The sequence below is a fragment of the Macaca thibetana genome, chromosome 15 (genome assembly GCF_024542745.1).
Source record: "Macaca thibetana thibetana isolate TM-01 chromosome 15, ASM2454274v1, whole genome shotgun sequence".
Taxonomy (NCBI): Eukaryota; Metazoa; Chordata; class Mammalia; order Primates; family Cercopithecidae; genus Macaca; species Macaca thibetana.
The window spans coordinates 94,425,492-94,444,994 of NC_065592.1; the positions used below are offsets into that span (position 1 = coordinate 94,425,492).

At 39.4% G+C, this 19,503-nt stretch overlaps 1 pseudogene; it reads left to right on the forward strand.

Annotated features, from left to right (window-relative positions):
* LOC126937325 (40S ribosomal protein S2-like) overlaps nt 1-13,435 on the forward strand; it is a 36,063-nt pseudogene extending 22,628 nt beyond the window's left edge.
* Nucleotides 13,436-19,503: the final 6,068 nt, after the last annotated feature.

Consider the following 19,503-nt stretch of genomic DNA (forward strand, 5'->3'; position numbering starts at 1 on the left):
GTGAAGAATGATACTGTAGTTAGCTAACACATTAACCTCCCCATCCTTTTCTTGGCAAAAGAAACATTGTCGCTATTATAAATCAGGATGCTAAAAGGAATGAATATAGGACAGATCAGTTTTAATAGTGAAATAGGAAAATATTAGAAGCTGAAGGGCCTGTTTAACCAAGGAAGATGCATAATATGGTATCTTAAGCAGCAAAGAAAATCTGGGGGTATTGAGGACCTGAGTTGAGAAGATACAGAAAAGAGCAGGAAAAGCTTCGCATATTTTAGAATTTTTCATAGGGCTATCTTAATTACAGAAACAAATATTCATTTAAAATTTCCAATTATTTCTATCTCCAGATTAGTAGGAAAAGGCCTGCAGGAATATGTTAAAACATTTTTTTTTTTTTCTTATTCAACTTCTACAAAGGCTAATTGGTGTTTCCAAGATTTAGCATTTCAACAGATACTTGTTGGGTAGCTCTTATCTAACAGACATGGTAGAACATATGCAATGGCACATGTCAAAGTTCCTAATCTCAACTGGCAGACATTTGAGTAAGAGACATAAAGTAAGCTAAGCACATTCACATCAGCATAAAGAGTTATAAGGATTTAAAGAAGGTGAAGATCACATATGGTTGAGGTCGGGGGTGGATCAAGGAAAGTTTTCTGATGAAGATGCTGTATTTAGGTCAGGAGATGGAGACCATCCTGGCTAACACGGTGAAACCCCGTCTCTACTAAAAAATACAAAAAATTAGCTGGGCGTGGGTGGCGAGCACCTGTAGTCCCAGCTACTCGGGAGGCTGAGGCAGGAGAATGGCATGAACCCGGGAGATGAAACTTGCAGTGAGCCGAGATGGCGCCACCGCACTCCAGCCTGGGCGACAGAGTGAGACTGTCTCAAAAAAAAAAAAAAAAAAAAAAAAAAAAAAAAAAAAGATGGATCTCAATAGATGACACAGCTAGTAACTGGGATTAGAACTATGTTCCACGGTTTTAAAAGTCCCAAGAATTGTAAAAATTTAGATGGGTTGAAAAATTTTCAAAGATCTTAATACAATTAAGTTTGATTATAATTCCATTTGATTTGCTCATGTTTTATGCTAGCTATTCTTGTTACCTTTAGGAGAGAGGTAGGTTAAAAAAAATAAGAGACTTGCAATGATAAGGGATAAAAGTAATATTTGGATAGGTATTGGCATAAGAACTGTTTTTGTGATATAATCTGATTGTCTGTTTGCCCTCAGGAAAATATAATTAGGTCATTTCCAGCCACACTCCTGTTCAATCTTTAGCTACTTAAATTTTATCAGCAGCATAATTATTTAGAATGATGACACACAAGTTATCTTTAGCCTTATTCTAACACACAAGTTATCTTTAGCCTTATTTACTTTATTTTGTTTTGCTCAATCCTACTGAGATCCTTCGACATACTGTGCAGAATATAACTCAGAATTGTCCTGAGGGATGTTGAGCTGTTACTCCATTTCATGGGTTACTCCCGAGGGTATCAGCTTCCTGGGACTTCCTGGTGAAATATGCTCCAATGACCAGATAATGCTTTTGGGCAGAGAGATGCAGGAAGCCACTGGCTTGTAAGGGAAGCATCCACAGGTGATCTCCAGGAGGGCTGAGGGAATATGAGTGAAGCACCAACAGAGTTTGGCATGGTGTATATAAAAAGATAAAGAAACAAAGAGTAGGATTCTGTGGCCAATGCATAGTTGAATGGAATAAAATAAGTTTCTTTATTATTAGACTTCTCAGTAATTTTAATATTCATCACGAACAGATTATACAGCTTTTATGAAACTTACTTGACCAAGGAACACATTTTTGAAGGAATATTTCACAAGGCTAATGGTGCCTAGAAAATAGTTTGCAAATATCTCATTTCCTGCATTGACACAGTGTCTTTCTGTTCAAAACACACTCCTAGGCCCCAGATGGGATTAGAGAGATGTAGAGGTAAATCGGACTTAAACCTTGCCTTTAGGTTGCTTATGATCCAGTAGGGAAGATGAGGCATGTGTGAAACAATCATAATGTATGTATAAGAAATTACAGTGATATGGGGATTAAAGATTATCTCTAGGTGGGATACAAGGAAGGCTTCCTGGATGAAGTGGCATTGACCTGGACCTTGAATTTAGGGTAGGCTTGGAGAATGTTAAGAGGGAGGAAGTGTCACTTTAGGCTTAGAAAACATAGGAGGGGATTTAATGGGGGAATAAGTGTTGAAACGCTAGTATATACAGATGGTCATAAAGTCTATAAAAGGTTGGCCAGATAAGAAACAAAATATTGTCTAAAACTTCTCTCAGTAATAAACTATATATATATAAAATATGTATAAACATATATATGTAATATACATATACACATAAACGTATCTTCAGAATCCTAATAATTACCTTTCCGTGTTCACATACACCCTTATGCTCTCGGTTGGTGAATCTAGAAAATAGTTCAAAATGTCATGGAACTACCTGGTAGTCTGTGGACAGCTCCCCTGAGATTTCTCATCACTTTCACCACATCTGGAGCTGTTACAGTTGTGGTATCAACTAGCAAAAGGAGGACATTGAAAACTCCCCTCCATAGAAGACTACCTATTCCAGGAGCAACTACACTCCAGAATCTGTCCATTTAACCCCCAAACTTAAAAACACTGTACTCCTTTAACCTCTGCAAGCTCTCGTAAATGCTTAGGTGACTACCTGTAATATAAGACCAAGGTGATTAGTTCAGTTCTCATGTCAGTGTAAGTATGAATGATTGGTTTCATTAAAGTTCTGCTCCTGGTACAACAATTCAAATCATATGAAATTATATTGTTGAAAATATACCAAAAGCTTGAAGAAAAAAATTAATGACTTCTTTTCATTTTTTAATTGTTGCCTTCTAATCCTTATCCAGATGCATACATATTTTTTTCTTACCATGAGTGATTATAATTTTGTAATTTTATTTATCGATGTATCTTACCTTTTGTTTCTCCTTATTCTTTTAAATTTTTATTGAAGGATCTATTTTAAAAGACTAATTTGATTGTTTTGTAAAAAATCATTATAAAAATGTCAATCAAAACTCAAAACTACAAAAAGAAAGTAAAGAAAAAACCCTCAAAACTCCATATCCCAAAATAACTATCATTAACATTTATTATATGTAATTCTAGACATACTGGCATTGTGTTTCAGTGAGAAAGGCAGATAAAATGAAATTGAGATAGTTGCTGAACTTTAGATAAATCTCTCTTTAACAAAATATAGGGCTTCCTAAAGTATCCCTTTAAAGTTACTCATCAAAGTAGTATAGATAGACTATAAGAGATGGTAATGGTTTCTTTGGTTTGGTTTGGTTTTTTAGCTATGTGTTTAGGCGGGCACGGTGGCTCACGCCTGTAATCCCAGCACTTTGGGAGGATGAAGTAGGCAGATCACTGAGGTCAGGAGATCGAGATCATCCTGGCTAACATGGTGAAACCCCATCTCTACTAAATATACAAAAAAAGTAGCCAGGCGTGGTGGTGGGCCCCTGTCGTCCCAGCTTCTCAGGAGGCTGAGGCAGGACAATGGTGTGAACCAGGGAGGCAGAGCTTGCAGTGAGCCCAGATCATGCCACTGCACTCCAACCTGGGTGACAGAGCGAGACTCCGTCTCAAAAAAAAAAAAAAAAAAAAAAAAGAGAGAGAAAATTAGACTTCTTCCTATTTCTCCCACCCATTTTAATCTTTGTGTTATTATATTATTATTCTTCTAATGTCATCAAGTTGTATTTGCATTATATTCTGTAACCATAATTTTGTAGTCCTGAGTTATTTCTTTTGGTTCATCTCCAGGTTAACTGAATAAAGGGCTCTCAGGTTTTTTTTTATACTTGAGCTCTTTCATGCTGTAGTGTAGCACTGTTTAATAGAACTTTTTGTGATGACAGAACTTTTTAAATGAACTTTTTTTTTTTTTTTTTTTTTTTTTTGAGACGGAGTCTCGCTCTGTCGCCCAGGCTGGAGTGCAGTGGCGCGATCTCGGCTCACTGCAAGCTCCGCCTCCCAGGTTCACGCCATTCTCCTGCCTCAGCCTCCCGAGTAGCTGGGACTACAGGCGCCCACAACCGCGCCCGGCTAATTTTTTGTATTTTTAGTAGAGACGGGGTTTCACCGTGGTCTCGATCTCCTGACCTTGTGATCCGCCCGCCTCGGCCTCCCAAAGTGCTGGGATTACAGGCGTGAGCCACCGCGCCCGGCCCTAAATAGAACTTTTTAAATGAACTTTTTGTGTCTGTGCTGTTCAATCCAGTAACTACTAACCATATGTGACTTTCGAACACTTTAAATGTGGCTAGTGTGACTAAGGAACTGAATTGTAAATTTAATTTAATTTTAAATAATTAGTTAATTAAAATTTAAATGACCACAGGTAGCTAGTGGCTACCACTACCATACTAACACTGGTAGTATGGTGACCAACAGTTCTGTCTGTCTTTAATGCTTTGGCATATCTTCAAAGCTTTTATATGCTTATATCAAAGATATAGAATATTGGGTCATTGTTTTCATTAGAATTTTGTAGGCATTGAGTGTTGCTGTGAAAAGTTTGGAGGCTATTCTGAGTTTTTCTTCGTTATTTGACTTTTTTTGTTTTTGTTTTTGTTTTACATTTTGAGAGCTTCTGCAGCTGGGGTGGGCAGGGAGAGGAGGCTGCCTACATCTGTTAAAACAGGCAGGATCCATGATATTTTGAACTATTTTACCCATTTACCAAACAGTACTAATAACAGGGCTGCACGTCCACATGGGTGTGTCAACATGGGAAGGTTATTATATCTGCAAGATAGTTGACATTTCAGTTTCACAAAAGAGAAACTTGAGAGGTTAAATAATTTGTCTAATATTATGCAGACAGTAAATGGCAGATATAAGATTTGATCCAACTAGTCTGTTACTTCTACCACCCTATAAATTTAATTTTTTTAGCAGCAGAAAATCTTTCCCTGAAAATAAATTCTTGTGTAGAATTCTAAAATATAATTTAAAAAACTATTTACAATTGTTTTAAATTCTATAAATTTATTTTATATTATTTTTTCAAGACAGAGGCTTGCTCTGTCTCCCAGGCTGGAGAGTAGTGGCATGATCTTGGCTCACTGCAACGTCCGCCTCTCGGGCTCAAGCTATCCTCCCACTTCAGCCTCCCAAGTAGCTGGGACTATAGGTGTGTGCCACCATGCTGCTTGGCTAATTTTCTTATTTTTTGTAGAGACAGGACCTTGCCATGTTGCCCAAGCTTGTCTTGAACTTCCTGGGCTCAAGAAACCCATTATCTCAGCCTCCCAAAGTGTTGGGATTACAGGCGTGAGCCACTGCGCCTGGCCAATAAATATATTTTAAATGTCAGGTTTTAAACATTAACTATTAAAAAGCCAACTCATGGCCAGGTGAGGTGGCTCACACCTGTAATCTCAGCACTTTGGAAGGCCGAGGCGGATAGATCACGTGAGGTCAGGAGTTCTAGACCAGCCTGGCCAATTTGGTGAAACCCCGTCTCTAATAAAAACACAAAAAAAATAGCCAAGCATGGTGGTGCGGGCCTGTAAACCCAGCTACTCGGGAGGCTGAGGCAGGAAAATTGCTTGAACCCTGGAGGTGGAGGCTGCAGTGAGCCAAGATCACGCCACTGCACTCCAGCCTGGACGACAGAGCGAGAGTCCATCTGAAAAAAAAAAAAAAAAAAGGCAACCCATGAGAATAATAAAGCAATTTTAGTTAACACCATAATTTGAAATCAGAGGTTATGACCAACAATTACAGCCTTAACATTACTCAGCATCGAACTTCTGTCTGGTTTGGTTTGCCATATCGTGGAATTAATGACTCATGCAGATAAATAGTTGTAATGATCTCTCTTTTTAATAGCGTGCATTCAGCTCAGGACATTCCTCAATTAAACTGATTCAGAAACTTTAAGGGGAGTAATAGAGAAAGCTTTGTTTTAAAGTTGAATCATCTAGTAAGTGCTTGTACTTATTAGTTTTATTAGCACATCTAATAAGTGCTTGCATTTCTTTTTCTTTTTCTTTTTTTTTGAGACAAAGTCTCACTCTTGTCCCCCAGGCTGGAGTGCAATGGCACGATCTCGGCTCACTGCAGCCCCCACCTCCTGGGTTCAAGTGATTCTCTTGCCTCAGCCTCCCAAGTAGCTGGGATTACAGGTGCCTGCCACCATGCGTGGCTAATTTTTGTATTTTTAGTAGAAATGGGGTTTCATCATGTTGACCAGGCTGGTCTCCAACTCCTGACCTCAGGTGATCCGCCCGTCTTGGCCTCCCAAAGTGCTGGGATTATAGGCATGAGCCACTGCGCCAGGCCAAGTGCTTGCATTTCTTAAATAGGAAGGTCAGTCTCCAACTTATAGTAAACATCAAAAGTTCTCTGTAGTATGCTGTGTGTCACTGGTTCAGTTATAATTGAATAGGTGAATACTGAGCTATGCCAAGTGTTTGAGCCAAGTGAATATGTATGAGTCTTTCCTGGTACAGGACTGAGCAGAGTATCCCACGAAGCACTAGATATTTACCTGAGCAAATTTTCAAAAGATGAGTTTAGACCTGTAACTTTTCCAATTAACTATACATTTATAAGAAGTTCATAAAATATGTAAAACAAGTAAAGGAGACTTTCTTCTGATATGTATAAAAAGAAAAAAGGATTAAACTGGCAGCATAGATTAAATTTTGGTGATTTTCATTGTCACATAATCTGATAATTACTTATTAAAATCAATAGCTCTTTTTTCTAAACACAGTTTAAAATATGCTTGAAAATCTATTTGAACCAAATGACCCACAAAACACTGCTGAACAGTTTGAAATACCTTTTAGTCCCTCTATCAAGCCTCATAGGCTTTGATGGTTACAAATATTTGAGTCTGTGTGGCGTCTGTCAAAAACATTGCCCCAGGCTTTCATGATTTTGCTCCTAAAGCTATTGGTTTATGTTCTTTCTTTTGTGGCCAGGGTAAAAAGGTGGCTCACTCACACCTGCTTGTTCTGACTTGACAGTGTTAGAAGGGATCACTTTTCCTGGTTTCAGATCTTGAAGACACTGGAGCAAAGTGTGTGTGTGTGTTTGTGTGTGTGCATGTGTGTGTTGTAAAAAGTTGGTATACATTACTGAGGTTAGTGGTTCAAAAATGATCTAGGCTGATTATATTGAATATGAATACAAATCCTGTATAAAGATCCTTACCTGATCAGCTCTTACTAGAAGCACCTACATCTTTTTTTTTTTTTTTTTTTTTTTTTTTTACCCAGCCTGAATCCACTTTTGGTAACTCTGGAAAGGAATCCCAGAAGTGAACATTCCTCTCCTCTGGCTTTCTCTTCAGTTGAAATTCTAAGCTTCTGTGGTCCCTCATTTGAGTTCTAATCTGTGGCCCTTATCTCTTTTAATAAAGAAGGAACAGGTCCATGCAAGCAGAGAGAGCAGGTGTCAGATACATGCAGACATTGCAGTTTGAAGTATGCCAAACACAGATCACACACTGACTTCATGTATGGTAATGAGCACTTGTAAGTTTAGGAACAGCCCAAGCATTAGTCGAGACTATGAAGTCCTATATCAAAATTTCAAGGAATAACTTTTAAAGTGGAGTTTGAGTGCCCATAGGAGTTAATGTATTTTACAGATATCTCCTATATGCAATCTAGGATGTGAGATAGATTTGTTAATTAAATGAATGACGGTAGGAACCCTGGAGGACCTGTAATCAACAATCTTTTTCTGCTGTATGAGTCCCACTGAGGTGCAAGACATTCTCTACAGCCATAGGCCAAGTGAGTGCCAGCTCATCTCTTACTTATTAAGTGCTTACTATTTAGCCAAATATTATCCTTGACTCTGGAAAGACAGCAAAATAGACATGGTCCCTGTCCCCATGGAACTGATTGTATTGTGTGAGAGCAGACGCTTGAAGAGAGATTTCAGTACAGACTACTAAGAGTGGGATAGACTTTCCTGAAGTGATTTCATCACTTCCTTTAAGCTTCTAAGGTCCTGCTGCTGCAGCTGCTTCTGTAATCAGCAGCCAACATTTATATGCTTGATTGTTTTATTCTTCACCAATCCCTTTACTATAGCTACTATTATTGGCCCCATTTTATGACTAAGTAAACCGAGGCTAAGGAAAGTAAATAGCTTGTCTGAAACCGTTCTTTTGTTTAATCTGCTAATGTGAAAGGATGTGACTGCTTCAAATACGAGAAAATACTGTCAAGAGAATGAGAAGACAAGCCACAGACTAGGAGAAAATACTTACAAAAGACATATCTGATAAAGTATGGTTATCCAGAATACACCAAGTTCTCTTAAAACTCAACAATAGGAAAATGAACAACCCAAATTAAAAATGAGCAAAAGACCTGAACAGACATCTTACTAAAATAGTTACATAGATGGCAAATAAGTATATAAAAAGATGCCCCACATCGTATGTCATTAGGGTACTGCAAATTAAAGCAATTAGATAATACTATGCCTGTTAAAATGGCCCAAATCCCAAACAATGTCAATGCCAAATGCTGGTGAGGATGTGGAACAAAAGGAACTCTCATTCGTTGCTGGTAAAAATGCAAAATGATATAGCCACTTTGGAAAATAGTTTGGCAGCTTCTGACAGAACTAAATATTTTCTTACTGTATAAACCAGCAGTCTTGCTTTCTGATATTTATCCAAATGAACTGAAAAGTTAGGTCCTCAGAAAAACTTACATATGGTTGTTTCTATCAACTTGATTCATAATTGCCAAAACTTAGAAGAAAAGTAGATGTCCTTCAGTAGGTGAATGGATAAATATGCTGTGATACATCTAGACAATGGAATATTATTCAGGGCTAAAAATATATGAGCTGTCAAACTATGAAAAGACATGGAAGAACCTTAAATGCATATTACCAAGTTAAAGAGGCCAATCTGAAAAGGCTCCATACTGTATGGTTCCAACTATTCTGGAAAAGCCAAAACTATTTAAAAGATCAGTAGTTTCCAGGGCATAGGCAGGACAGAAAGATGAATAGGAGAAGCACAGAGGATTTTTAGGGCAGTGAAACTATTCAGGATGATACTGTAATGGTAGAGACATGTCATTATACATTCGTCAAAACTTACAGAATGTGCAGTATCAAGAATGAACCCTAATGTGAACTGCGGGCTTTGGATGATAACGATGGGTCAACGTAGGTTCATCAGTTGTAATAAATGTACCATTCTCGTGTGGGATGTTGATAGAGAGGAAAGTTGTGTTTGTGTGGGGGAAAGCGATATATGGGAAATTTCTGTACTTACCACTCATTTTTTCTGTGACCCAAACTTCTCTAAAAATTAGGTCTGCTTAAAAATACTGTTAGCTGTTTTGTTAAGATTTATCAAGAAAGTTAGTGTAGCAATCAACTGGCCCCAGGTTCAGCATTTTTTTTTTTTTAACCCACATTGGGGTAAGGTTAACCTTTTATTTAGTAGAGTTCTAGGTAGCCTTGAATCTACTAATCACTTCATTTATTTTGAAGTCTTACACAACTTTGGGCAGATGTCAGAAGAAGATACTAGGGAAAAAATACCCTTAAGCAAGAAGAAGGTTATATACCTTAATTTTTTTTTTAACTTTAGAAACCTCACTATGTTAAACTTGCTCATTTGAAATCTATTGTTAATGGCTCTTTTCCTCCCACAGATGAGGGTGGGCAGATTATTACCAGTCCATGCTGACTTTGAACAGGGCATACATTATGGGAAGGCCCCACTGAGTTCATTATTAATCCCATATATAATAGAAAAAACCCTGAAAACCTCTACCCAACCCTGACCCTTTGTTTCCTGTTTGCGTTGTTGTTTGTGGTGGTGTGCCGCTGCCTGACCTATTATAAATGCCAAGTGCACACAGCTCCTTTGAATTTCACACTGCAGCCATAAATCGTTTGTCCATTTATAAATAAACTAAAATGTGGGATATGATGGAGCTCAAGAGAGCATATTGTCTGAAACTCTTGGATCTCATTCTCAGCGCAGATGTGCCAAAGCTGTTTGGCACAGTATAAATAGAGCTGGATGTTAGGGCTGTTCACAGCCCCCTGGGGGCAGGTGGGCTGGGTACTTGGCTGAGATTGCCTCAGAGCATTAGAAAATGGTAGTTGCCTGAGACTTCTTATGTTTTCTCCTGAAGCATTACTCTCTTCCTGGTTCTCTAGTATAACTGTGAGGGTTGATTTGAAATAGCCAGAAGTATTAATGATTGAGAAAAAAAGTATTATATTCAGACTACATAAAAAGCAGACTCTTCTCTACAGAGATAAATGTAAAGAGAAAACAAATTCTAATTCTAATCCTATTTTATTTGGTTCGAAAATGCTAGGAAGTTCTGGACGATTGTACTCCACATTGATGCCCTACTTTCTACATTAGTGTTTTTTCCTTCCATGGAATTAGAGCAGGAGATGGTACCTCATGAATTAATGCTAACTGGTTATTGAACAAGAATTGTGTGGAAGTGAGTTAAGAGATGGTCTTGTGTCATGGAAAGTGTAGTAGTAGCTGGACACTGGGGTGCTGCCTCTAGTTTTGCTACTAATTGGGGCTATAAACTGATGCTGAGCACTTAAATTATAGGGCCTCTGATGCCTCCTGTGTAAAATCTGAGAAGAGAAGAAGGTTGACTTAGCCTGTGGTCACCAAGGCTCCTCCTTGTTGTGCCTTTTTAGAGTTTTGTGAAAATAACTGGGATTCCAGGGATCAGCTTTGGATGTCCTCCTTTGAACATCTTCCCCAGACTTTTTGGTCAGCTTAGCGAGGGGTCCACAGTGGCACTGACACTGTCTGCCCTGCACTGCAGGATGAACAGATGATAGGAGAGTACTGATTCCCCAACCTTACGTGGTCTAACACTTTGTAGTTTAAAAAGCACTTCTGCATATATGATCATCTTGAAAATTCCCTGAGATGGGGACGGTTATTGTCCAGAGCTTACAGGTGAGGAAACATCTATAGAGACACAAAGTGTGCTTAACCACACCATACAGAGTCAGCCAAGGAAGTCATAGCCAGGTAGTATAGGCTTAGGAGTTGAAATGACCTGGATTTGAATCAACTGCCATTTATTCTTTTTGTGATCTTGGGCATCGTTTAATCTGTTTTTGCCTTTGAACAAAGAAGATCATAATACTCAAAGGAATGTGTAAATATAATGTGAATGGGAGGGCAAAGAAGTGTTTTTATATAATATATGAAAAATGCTGGCTGTGAGTGGCGGATCATGCCTGTAGTCTCAGTGCTTTGGGAGGCCAAGCTGGGAAGATTGCTTGAGGTCAGGAGTTCAAGGCCAGCCTGGGCAACATAGTGAGACCCCTCCCCCATCCATAAAAAAATAAAATTAGCTAGGCATGGTGGTACATGCCTCTACTGCCAGCTACTCAGGAGGCTGAGGTGTTCGAGGCTGAAGTAAGCTATGATTGTGCCACTGCACTCCAGCCTGGATCACAGAGTGAGGCCCTGTCTCAAAAAAAAAAAAAAAAAAAAAAAGTGCTTTGCACAGTATCACCTCTGTAGTATATTCTTAAAAATGATAGCTATAATTACTTATTATTAAGTGAAGGCTTTAGGCCTTCTAATTCTATATTCATGATCTTTCTACTACACCTTGCATCTGTTGGTAACAGACATTTTTATGATCTCAGTTACATTAATGTTTGGAGATTAATGTGTCTAAAAATTGTCAATTAATGGCCAACTAAGTCCTGTGTGTTTAAGGACCTTCTGAGAGGGCAATATTAGTCAGCTACTGAATGGTGTGAAAAATGGGTCATAAATCAGCCTAAAAGAACTGGAGCCTTTTATTCCACACTTCTCAAGGAAAACAGAAACAAAAACCAACCAACCCTCAGTTTTTTTAAAAAAAGATTCTTATAAAAATAATACACAGTAGTTTATTTTAAATTGTTTTGAAAAACAGAGAGTGCAAATAAGAAAGAAATTAACGTTTTTTCTCTGAGAAAACACAAAATGGCAGATGATGCAGCTGCAACGGGTGGGCGGAACAGGGGACCCAGGAGCCCTGGGATGGGGGGATAACCACGGTGGCTTCCCTGGAGACTTTGTGGCATCCTGGGCCAGGGTTGTGGCTGTGGTCGGGGCCGGGGCCAAGGCCGCAGAGCTTGTGGAGGCAAGGAGTGGATGCCCGTCACCAAGCTGGGCCACCTGGTCACAAGGACATGAAGATTAAGTGCCTGGAGGAGATCTGTCTCTTCTCCCTGCCCATCAAGGAGTCTGAGATCATTGACTTTTTCCTGGGAGCCTCTCTCAAGGATGAGGTTTTGAAGATTATGCTGGTGCAGAAGCAGATCCACGCAGGCCAGCGCACCAGGTTCAAGGCATTTGTTGTCATCGGGGGACTACAATGGCCACGTTGGTCTGGGTGTTAAGTGCTCCAAGGTGGTGGCCTCTGCCATCTGCGGGGCCACTAACCTAGCCAAGCTCTCCATTGTTCCCGTGTGCAGAGGCTACTGGAGGAACAAGATCGGCAAGCCCCACGCCGTCCCTTGCAAGGTGACAGGCCGCTGTGGCTCTGTGCTGGTGTGCCCAGGGGCACTGGCATCGTCTTGGCCCCCATGCCCAAGAAGCTGCTGCTGATGGCTGGTATCGATGACTGCTACCCCTCAGCCAGGGGCTGCACCTCCGCCCTGGGCAACTTTGCCAAGGCCGCCTTTGATACCATCTCAAAGACCGACAGCTACCTTACGCCCGACCTCTGGAAGGAGACTGTGTTCACCAAGTCTCCCTATCAGGAATTCGGTGACTACCTTATCAAGACCCACCCCAGAGTTTATGTGCAGAAAAGATCCAGGCTCCAACTGTGTTTTTTATACAAGAAAAATAAAGTGAATTAAGCTGGTTAAAAACAAAGAAAAGAAAGAAATTAACAAAACATATTGCATATGGTTTCATCACTTATAAACAAATACAACTCACCTGATGATATAATTTATTTGTTTTCTTTGAAAGGAATTATTTTTGTTCTTGTTGATCACAATTACTACCAACTGTATGTGTAATTGAGTAGTCTAAAAATATGGGCCTCAGCTGTTGATGATCCTCATAGTGATTGTTTCATGGTTTTGAGGAAAGTAAGGGGAGTGGGAACACACTGAGTATCTACTTTGGCAGTTTTTTTTTTTTAAAGGCTTAAATTTTATTTCAAACTGCAAAGGAAAAGCCACACAGTCTGCAAGTGAAGCTCAAGTTTCCAAGTTGGAAACCTGATTCCAGCTTGTTGTTGATACTGTGTTACCATAGATAAGACCACTCATTTTCTTTGAACCTCAGTTTTACAATCTAAAAGTCACAGAAGCAGGCCTAGGACTGCCCCCAAACCGATTTTTCAATTCCTAAAGCCTCCTGTTGTGTAACTACAAGAATGGAGCCTATCAACCTCACAAGTCTTTTCAGATTCACTTCCGCATGGGAAGATGCCTCCAGCTGTTCTCCAAATTCTAGCCACCAAGGGCAACCAGATGGACACTACATACAAGTTTGCTGTTGTCACGAAATGTGCTGCATGAGAACCATGTCAAACTCAGTAGCTCAAACCACAAGTATTTATTCTTACAGATATGCAGATCCAGTTCAGGGTTGATAATGAAGCCGAGCTTGGCTGGGTGGCTCTGTTGCTCTTGGCCAAACTCATTCAGATGTCTGGGAGTTCTGGGAATCTGGTGGGGACTGGCTGATACAAGCTAGGCTCAGCATGGGCAGTTAGATCCTGTTGCCTAAGTCTCTCATCCTCTTACTGGATCCAGTGGGTCAGAGGGTCATGTCGTAGCAGAAGCACAAGAGAGAAGGCCAGTCATGCAGGGCTTTTCAAGTCTTTGGTCACAGTGCACTTGCTAACATTTATTTGGTAAGCCACATGGTCAAACCCAAAGCCAAAGGGTAGGGAAATGTGCTTCATCCTTTTAGGAGGAGGAGTTGCTAAATCACATGGTAAAACAGGTAGATACAGAGAGGGCTGAAGAGTTGGGCCATTGATGTTATCTACTAGATACCATTCTTTTGGCAACGTGAAGCTGCATATTTCACCTCCCACACACATTTGCACTGGTTGGTCTCAGGAAAAGATTTTCTTCACCTGATACCTGTCCTTAAAGAATGGAAGATCTGGGTCTACCTTCCTTGGGACTCATTTTTCTTGCTAATCAGGTATCCAGGATTGCACAGATCAGTGCTACTCAAAGTGCTGTTCAAGGCTGGCAGAATCAGCAATGCCTTGAGATTGTTGGAACAAATTCTTGGGCCCCATATCGGACCTATTGAATCAGAAACTCTGGGGATGGGGTCCAGGAATCTGCATTATGAAAGGTTTTCTGGGTGAGTCTAATGCTCAGTAAAGTTTGAAAAACACTGGTATGGATCGAATCTTTGCCACGATGTTTCTGGTAGCATCATTCTTACGTTACCTTGTCTTCTGTTATTTTGAGCTACCATCTTTCATTACCTGACCTTTCTATTGGGGGTGTCAGGATGATAATAATCCAAGGTAGCGACCTTCTTTACTGGACCACGGGCCAAAATCAGCTTCTGGATACTTCTGTCCCACTTCAAGAGTGGAATTCTAGGAGACCATGTGTAGAAAACTGCAGAACAGAGCACTGCCCCAGCTGGTGCCCTGAGGCTTCATATCAAGTATGGAAAACATAGGAATAGGAGGTCACAGGCATATGCAAATCTTAATTTTTAAACTCTGCCCAATAGATACACATGTGCAATAGATACAGATGTGACACAAATAAATGTCACATTTGTATTGTCTCAATAATTTAGATGAATCACTCGACTTCACAGCTAGAGGTGAAGCAAATAAAAGACTGTTTCTTCATACTTCTAAGAGAGTGAAAGTCATGTTTTATGTGTTTGCAAAATTATCGGAGAGGGAGAACAGTCTTTGTTCCCCCTTGTCAGGGGAACTCTTGTCTAGGACTGTGTCAATCCTAGTAGTTTTATGCTTCATCTAAGGGGAGAGATGTTACATCTTGTTTCCATTTAGCAATTAATATAATTCTTTATTGAAAATATAATATTTAACCATACTATATAATATGATATAATTTAATATAACTCCTAAACAAATATACTGCTTCTCCATTCTCTTCTCACTTTGATATAGCAGAACTGGATTTATAAGGTTGAATATCAGCATTTAACATTCCTAAGATGAAAATATCCAAAGTGTCATAACTCAGCACAACTGTATGTTAACTGTGCACATTGTGTTTCACAGGGAAAGAAATGAAAGAAAATAAAGGGAAAGTAGGTAATTGCTCACAGGATAGAAGAAGATATTATCCTGCCAGTTTCTTCCTGGAACTGTATGCATCATGTCCTGTGTTTGTGATATAGCACAGGGAGTCATTGCTAACAATGAATAACATTATTGGGATGACAGCAGTTTAAGTGCAAAAGAAATTTGAGTTCTGACAAACCAGGCAGACACACACAACACGAAAAATGTATAATGCATCACCATGGCTGGTTGTGTCTGTGGCAGTTAAGATACTGATACTGATTGAGAGGCTCATCTGTTCATTTGATTGTGTCTCATGGTTTAAATCTCTCTAAAGGGTTGGGGTGGGGGTGGAAGAAGCTAGTTTGCTCTGATTGATGGTGCAAAGAGGGGGTTTTGGTCTGCTTCTCATGTAAATGTGAGGAATAAGCTTCTCTGAGTTTGCATTGATTTTATTATCAGAGATAATAAATGGATGAATTCTAAAAAAGGAGAGGGAATGTAAAAGCCTTGAAAGCTTTGAAAGTTGCTGTGTTAACCACACAGCCGGTTACAGATACCTTTGCTAGTGTTGCTGTCACTGTTTATTTGATAACTCGATCCTTTATGGAAGAGAACTTGGAGCCACAGTTTATTTTTTTTTCCCTTTTCCTCTCACACCCAAATTCATGAGACCTGCCATCTTCCCTTCCTCAGTGTTTCCAGAATGTATGTTTTCTTTTCATTTCTGCGGTCACTGTCTTCTTCATCCCCAGCCTAATCATTTCTCGATTTGACCTTTGCCAAAGCTACCTAACTGGTTTCCCTACCTCCAGTATTGGAAGTCCTTCTTTGAGGTGGACATCGGTGACATTTTTATCCTTTAAATCATAAAGTCTTCCATGGTGCTTCATCCATCACCCATGACAATGCCCTCCAATGAGAATGCACAAGAGGACCAGATAGGTTATAGGAGAGACATTAGGAAACACACATATGCACACACAAATGATTCTAAAGAATTAAGAAATTATCAGTTAATACAAGGAGTGATAATGGTACCTATATTCCATCCATGTGTCACGTCTGTAGTTGAGGTTATCAATGGAAAGAGAGGGAATTCCGTAACACAGAGCAGTAGACAGCAGTGTCCTTTTGAACCTGCTTAACTGGGCTTACAGATTACATCATCCAATTTTAACCAAAAGAACTCCCAGAAAAATGGGTAAGTGACTTACAAAGCAATAATAAGACAATGGCAGAGCTGGAACTTTGCCTTCTTTTGGCACAACCTCTTTCTCAGCCACATTATGGGGCAGAAACAATAATGAATGACCTAATTAGATCTGAGAAAGAGTCAGCCAAAAAAGAAATGGAAATTATCAAGAAGATTATTTTAATCATTAACAAAGAACCTCTGAAGCAGTGTAATCTATGCCTTGAGATATTAGCTAATGATAGTAGTAGATATATGTAATGAGCATACATTATGTTTGCTTATGTAATTCTTTGTAGCTGATGGGATGCACCATGAAAAACTAGCTCACATGATGAGTTTCAAGCTCCTCATTGTGGAATGCCAAACCATCACACCTCAGCTTCTAGCTTTAGCCTTAGTTATTATCTGTCCATTCCCTCATTTCACTAGACTCTCCCAACTAATTATCTGTGTGACTTTGGGCAAGTCACTTAACCCCTCTGGGCTTCTGATTCCTTAGCTGGAAAATGTTTAGGAGTAGGACTAGAGGATTTTTGAAGGATTTGCCAATCCTATTGTAATAGGATTGCTAATAAAGGCATACCTGAGATGGCTAATAAAGACATAGCTGAGAGTGGATAATTTATAAAGCAAAGCGACTCACAGTTCCACACGGCTGGGGAGGCCTCAAAATCATGGTGGAAGGCAGGTGGAGCACAGTCACGTTTTACATGGCAGCAGGCAAGAGAACATGTGCAGGGCAACTTCCCTTTATGAAATCATCAGATCTCCTGAGATTTGTCACTATCATGAGAACAGCAAGGGAAAAACCCACCCCCATGATTCAGTTACCTTCCACCAGGTCTCTCCCATGACATGTGGGGATTATTAAAATTCAAGGTGAGATTTGGGTGGGGACATGGAGCCGAACCATATCAACTGCACAAGTTTTCCTTGACTTATGATGTGGGCTATGTCTTGATAAACCCATTGTTTAAGTAGAGAATATAACAAGTTGAAAATACACTTAATAGCCAGATAAACCCATTGTAAAGTAAAAAAATTAAAAGTCCAGATGCTTCTTAAATTCTAGTGGATTTGGGTCCCATTAAAAAAGTGGAAAAATTATAAGTCAAACTCTCCTAAGTTGGGGACCATCTGTAATTCAATTGTAATTTTATGTATCACCATTTAGGAATAAGATTTTTTTTATATAAGTGGAGTTTATTTCTTCAATTGTCAAAATTTTTAGAAATTTCTCTATTTGTGATAGAATTTCTTTAAAATATCTCACACTTCCTATTCTTCTTAAACAGAAAACGGAACATAATTTGACCTTTCTCTTGATAACATAAGATCATTAATATACTACAATTCACTATATTGCACTGTCCTCTTATATAATGTTATCTCTAATTGCCACTGAATTATGCAGCTTATTTGCCCTAATGCTAAATGGTTCCAGACTGCTATTCTTTCCAATTCTAATGTCTGACTTTATACTTGTTTCTTTTTTTTTTTTTTTGAATTTCACTTTAGGGAAGAGTATAAACATCTTTATTATTATTACTTTAAGTTCTAAGGTACATGTGTACAACATGCAGGTTTTTACATATGTATACATGTGCCATGTTGGTATGCTGCACCCAGTAACTCATCATTTACATTAGGTATATCTCCTAATGCTATCCCTCCCCCCCCCCCCCCCCACAATAGGCCACGGTGTGTGATGTTTCCCTTGCTGTGTCCAAGTGATCTCATTGTTCAATTCCCACCCATGAGTGAGAATATGCAGTGTTTAGTTTTCTGTTCTTGCAATAGTTTGCTGAGAATGATGGTTTCCAGCTGCACCCATATCCCTACAAAGGACACGAACTCATCCTTTTTTGTGGCTGCATAGTATTCCATGGTGTATATGTGCCACATTTTCTTAATCCAGTCTGTCACCGATGGACATTTGGGTTGATTCCAAGTCTTTGCTATTGTGAATAGTGCCGCAATAAACATACGTGTGCATGTGTCTTTATAGCAGCATGATTTATAATCCTTTGGGTATATCCCCAGTAATGGGATGGCTGGGTCAAATGGTATTTCTAGTTCTAGATCCTTGAGGAATTGCCACAGTGTTTTCCACAATGGTTGAACTAGTTTACAATCCCACCAACAGTGTAAAAGTGTTCCTATTTCTCCACATCCTCTCCAGCACCTGTTGTTTCCTGACTTTTTAATGATCGCCATTCTAACTGGTGTGAGATGGTATCTCGTTGTGGTTTTGATTTGCATTTCTCTGATGGCCAGTGATGATGAGCATTTTTTCATGTGTCTGTTGGCTGTATGAATGTCTTCTTTTGAGAAATGTCTGTTCATATCCTTTGCCCACTTTTTGATGGGGTTGTTTGTTTTTTTCTTGTAAATGTGTTTTAGTTCTTTGTAGTTCTGGATATTAACCCTTTGTCAGATGAGTAGATTGCAAAAATGTTCTCCCGTTCTGTAGGTTGCCTGTTCACTCTGATGGTAGTTTCTTTTGCTGTGCAGAAGCTTTTTAGTTTAATTAGATCCCATTTGTCAATTTTGGCTTTTGTTGCCGTTGCTTTTGGTGTTTTAGACATGAAGTCCTTGCCCATGCCTATGTCCTGAATGGTATTAGCTAGGTTTTCTTCTAGGGTTTTTATGGTATTAGGTCTAACAGTTAAGTCTGTAATCCATCTTGAGTTAACTTTTGTATAAGGAGTAAGGAAAGGATCCAGTTTCAGCTTTCTACTTATGGCTAGCTAGTTTTCCCAGCACCATTTATTAAATGGGGAATCCTTTCCCCATTTCTTGTTTTTGTCAGGTTTGTCAAGGATCAGATGGCTGTAGATGTGTGGTATTATTTCTGAGGACTCTGTTCTGTTCCATTGGTCTATATCTCTGTTTTGGTACCAGTACCATGCTGTTTTGGTTACTGTAGCCTTGTAGTATAGTTTGAAGTCAGGTAGCGTGATCCCTCCAGCTTTGTTCTTT